Genomic DNA, 5,079 nt, shown 5'->3' on the forward strand with positions numbered 1-5,079 from the left:
CTCGGGCTGCGTGTGTCGACAGTTAGCTTAACTTCCACTCTCTGGCTAGTCCCACGTGTTCACTAGCACTTGCTATCTGGCTTAGCGCTAGCTAGCAACGCAGTTTTACATGCTGACGCGCTTGACCGCGTGAAAGGTAACAACACTGGTTGTAGGACACGTCGAGACCCGCGTCCGTATCGGCCTCGTCTTCCTGAAGCCCAGAGGCAGAGCGCCGTGCTGCTCATGGTCAGGCTACAGCCGGCTAGGCTGCGTCATTTGCTAACAGGCGACCGAAAGCTATGTCTAAACTGCTGGCACCGGCTGCTCGCGCTACAATGCGTCACTCGCTTCCTCTTTACACTGCGGGCAACAAGCTGAACTACGTTCAAACTGCGGTGGCTTAAATATATAAATACAATGTTCACTTAAGATCAGAATCCTGTTCATTGACAATTAATGTTAGGGTGTTCACATGCAAGGAATATGATTTTATAACAAAAGACAAATACATATATAGAATAATATGCAATACGATATAAAAAAAGGAAGAACAATGCAGTTGAGAGCTCTCTCACTCTCTCTCACACACACACACACACACACACCTCTGCAGTTGGCTTATTCTCATCCTGGTTGAAAATTTACCTTGGAATATTTTCCATTACTTTCAGGTACACCATTCAAGCCAAATCCACAAAGCATCTTTCATCCTGTGGCAACCTCTCATTTTAGGTGAGTAATGTAACATATGATGATATTGATAAGTTACATCTTAATAAGCCATAGTTTTCTGCATAAATGTTGGCTTTATCTTGACTGTTTTCTTTTTTTGCTCTTTTAGGTGGAGGATGTCAAATACACAGCCAACATAACTAAGGTCGTCAGCAGCAGAGGAGGAGCTGCTGGAAGGAAGATCCGACTCCTCATGGCTCCAACAGCTAAGGCAAGTGCATTGACTGGTTACGTTGTTAAGCAAAGTCAAATTTTGTGATAAAATCCATTTGAACACTGGTTTTAACAGAGTTCCCGCATCCTTGAAAACCTAGAATTGTATTTATGCAGTCTGTACAATTGCTCTGGAGTGGGGTTTAAGAAACCTTGACCTAAGAGTGGAAATATTCTAGATTGTAAGTTCCTAGTTGGAACCCCGGGATAAGTGTAAAGTCTCAAGGACTTTTGACTTCTAATAGGTCATACACATCAGACAAGTGGGCAATATGTCTTCTCTTTCTCAAGGCTTGGGTCTTGAGGAGTAGTAGCATTTATTTACTGGCAAATAAACTACACACTACACTGTTATGTTCACTGCTATAACTTTACTGCTGACTTCTCTCTGTTTTAACATTTAATAGCTAAACTGGATATATATTGCAGATGTCCGTAAGTTAATTATTTTCTGGTCAAAAAGAACATTTCAGATATCCACTGACATTCTTCCTAGGAAGAATTACCTCGCTTTTGCCATTCATGTGTTATGGGCTTTTTATTTTTAGATATCCATAATTGCATTTTTTGTAATAGTCTTACGAGGGGGAAAACTCACATTTCACTCGTATCGACGGGAAAACGGTATTCGAAGCAACATCGACCTTGGCTCAGGAGTACGTTGCGCACAGTCCAGTCTGACACTAGTGGCTTTGTTAGTCTGGTTATAAACAAACAGAATATTATTTTAATTATTTTGTCATAGCTTATTACTAATGAAATACAAGTTGGATTTAGCGCTGTGACGCTGACAAAGGCAAGTGTAGGATACTTTTTAACTTGCCAGAACATGTCATAAGGACAAATGCCTTCTTTCAAGTGTCATAGTAATCCCTTGGGTGAGAATAAAAGGGTTATGAGCAATGTCCTGAAAAATATCTTAAAGTGGATACTCAAAATTGTATTGTGCCTTCTTTTGCAGAGTGAGGACATTGACCTCAAGAGGGAGTGTGTCCTCTGTGTGTCTCCCTCAATGAGAACAGCAACAATCTCATCAAGGAGTACTTGGTGAGTTTTACAGTGAGCTTTCAGTGTTAAACTTGCAATGTTTTCTTTCAAAATGGTCACTTTGTTTTTCACCATCAGAACGTCAACAGTGAGGAAGCTGAGCGAGAGATCGCGCAGACCACCATGGGCCTTTACAGGATGATCAAAGAAGGTGCTGATAAAGAGGACGAGCCAAAGGATGTTGGAGTGGTGATCGAAGGTGTGGAGCTGCTATGCAATCTGAGAGGCGTTGCCTTTGGATGTGCCATGCTCTTTGGCCTAATTTACACTCTCAACCTGAGCTATCCCCGAGAACTCAAATTCACTTTTGAGTTCATCCAGAAAGTGTTGATGAACTTGGATGGAAAGAAGTTGTCCCCAAAGGTCCAAACACTTAAAATCAAGATGCTTCAATGAGCTCACATGGTCAGCACTGGAGAGTTGAGCTAGCCACATGTTGGCATGTTGGACATTGATATATTGACCTGGTAAGACTGTACAGAAGCTAGTGACTTACTAGTTTGTGGTACTGTTGTCAGGTTCACTGGAAAAGCTGTTATGTGTTCTAATTGTTGTATTACCCAGGTTTATCAATACTGGTATCCATTTTATTAATGATTAATCCATTTTGTATTTTATTATTCATCATAATCACAACTCTAATTTTTAAGTTGTTGATGTCATAATGCATGGCTAGACTGGATATATTGTATACCTGTTTAACACTTCATGACTAAAATGTTGTGTTCTAATTGTTCCATTACCCAGGTTTACCAATACTGGTATCAGTTTTATTAATAATTAATCCATTTTGTATTACTATTCATCATAATGATCATAATCACAACTCTAATTTTTAAGTTGTTGGTGTCATATTGTGACTGTTTGTATACCTGTTTAACACTTTTTTGGTATTCGTCAATAAAGCCTTCTGAATTGTCCTTGTATGCATTAGTGATTTGTTTCAAATATATAATACTTGATTAAACAAATTAGGTTTATGTAAAATGTCCCCTTAACTTTATATGTAATAATACATAAGGTTTATGTATGAATTTGCATCAATTTAATTTAATCAAATCTCATTAGGATTATTCAATTTATTCAGACTGACTCAATGGGATGGAAAAGCATAATGTTTAATTATATGCTTTACATTGAACTTATGTAATGAAATTACATGGAAAATTTACATGTAATTGAAATACTTAAAGTCAAGGTTTTTTGGATAATTATTTTTTTGAGTGTGCTTCCTCCCCGGAGTCCTTGTGACTTCAGTCTCATCGGGTCATAAGGACGTTTTAGGATACACTGAGCTATCTCCTCATTTTAGGATACCCTGAGCTCCTATCTCCTCATTTTAGGATACACTGAGCTCCTATCTCCTCATTTTAGGAGACACTGAGCTCCTATCTCCTCATTTTAGGATACACTGAGCTCCTATCTCCTCATTTTAGGATACACTGAGCACCTATCCCCTCTTCTCTCTCTCCTTATGGATGAATTGTCATCTCTCCATCACACATTACGACCTCTGCTTCCTCCCCTGAGTCCTTGTGACTCCTCCCCTCTTAGGGTCCGTTGGACCTGGCCGTATAACTAAACTGAACTCAGCAGAACGTGTCGACTGCAGCGGCTTTAATCGCAACTATAATATCTCTGAAGGACGACTTTGAGCGGCGGTTGAAGAAAAAGAGACAGAAAAAATCATCGATCTTTCATAAATCCTGACTAGAGTTTGGAGCTCGGTCATGAAAATAAAGAAACCGCCAAGCAGGGTTTAGGACGTTGACTAAAGCGGAGCAGTTGCCGGCTCCATCGTGGGGAGCGCAGCGGCACACGGAGGGTTAACGGGAGCTCGACATGGAAACAGATGCTCGTCATTTGGCAGCTCCGGAATGACAGGGAATTATTAAGTTTGTGTTTGTCCCCGGAGCGATGATGTCACGGAGGGACAAAGAGAGCGGCTGTTAATTACAGCTCAATGGAGCGATGTCGCCTCCCCCCGGAAAAACAAAATGAAGTCGAAAAAGAATCCGGCCCCGAAGCGTCGGCAAGAAATCCTGCAGGAATTAATCTATTAAGCTGATTTCTAAACTTAAAGAGTAAACCCCCCCGGCTCCGACGCGGGGAGGGTCACACGGTGACGGCAGACAGGTGATTGGCTGTCGGCGTGAGGGGAGGAAGTGAAACGTTCTCAGGGGACGCATCGTCGTCATCTTCGTCGTCGTCATCGTCGCTGGGCTCACGGCGCGTCTCAGACAGACGGAGCTCATCAGCCTCCAGCTGAGCGGCTCTCCTCAGCACCCGTCGGGCGCCACGAGGCTCAGGGGGCGGAGACTCAGAGAACCGGACGACGGCCGAGAGGAAGTTTGAAATTGACTTTCAGGAACAAAAATCTGCTTTTAGAAACCGGATTCAAACCATTCGGCATTTCATTTCATTTGTTCGCCCTCTTTGCCGATTCGAGGAGTTCATCCACTCCTGTGAATGTGTTGCTGTCGGACCAATCACAGGCCGTCATACACCTCTCTGCATGTGTCATACACCTCTCTACATGTGTCATACACCTCTCTGCATGTGTCATACACCTCTCTACATGTGTCATACACCTCTCTACATGTGTCATACACCTCTCTGCATGTGTCATACACCTCTCTGCATGTGTCATACACCTCTCTACATGTGTCATACACCTCTCTGCATGTGTCATACACCTCTCTGCATGTGTCATACACCTCTCTGCATGTGTCATACACCTCTCTGCATGTGTCATATACCTCTCTGCATGTGTCATACACCTCTCTACATGTGTCATACACCTCTCTGCATGTGTCATATACCTCTCTACATGTGTCATACACCTCTCTGCATGTGTCATACACCTCTCTACATGTGTCATACACCTCTCTGCATGTGTCATACCTCTCTACATGTGTCATACACATCTCTGCATGTGTCATACACCTCTCTACATGTGTCATACACCTCTCTGCATGTGTCATACACCTCTCTACATGTGTCATATACCTCTCTGCATGTGTCATACACCTCTCTACATGTGTCATACACCTCTCTGCATGTGTCATACACCTCTCTACATGTGTCATACACCTCTCTTTTCAT

General features: G+C 42.3%; 1 protein-coding gene and 2 long non-coding RNA genes across 3 annotated transcripts in view; 2 read left to right on the forward strand and 1 right to left on the reverse strand.

Moving 5' to 3' along the window:
* LOC130206786 (uncharacterized) overlaps positions 1-919 on the forward strand; it is a 1,412-nt gene extending 493 nt beyond the window's left edge. The window contains exons 2-3 of the long non-coding RNA XR_008834182.1: positions 654-714; positions 824-919. This is a non-coding gene — a long non-coding RNA (uncharacterized LOC130206786). The remainder of the gene's footprint in view (positions 1-653; positions 715-823) is intronic.
* Positions 1-5,079, reverse strand: part of LOC130206781 (adhesion G protein-coupled receptor A3) — a 113,901-nt gene that overhangs the window by 26,770 nt on the left and 82,052 nt on the right. The window lies entirely within an intron of this gene.
* On the forward strand, positions 1,691-2,894 carry LOC130206787 (uncharacterized). The gene is made up of 2 exons (XR_008834183.1): positions 1,691-1,974; positions 2,053-2,894. It is a non-coding gene; the product is annotated as an uncharacterized LOC130206787 (long non-coding RNA).

Source organism: Pseudoliparis swirei, chromosome 17 (genome assembly GCF_029220125.1).
Source record: "Pseudoliparis swirei isolate HS2019 ecotype Mariana Trench chromosome 17, NWPU_hadal_v1, whole genome shotgun sequence".
In the NCBI taxonomy this organism is placed as follows: domain Eukaryota; kingdom Metazoa; phylum Chordata; class Actinopteri; order Perciformes; family Liparidae; genus Pseudoliparis; species Pseudoliparis swirei.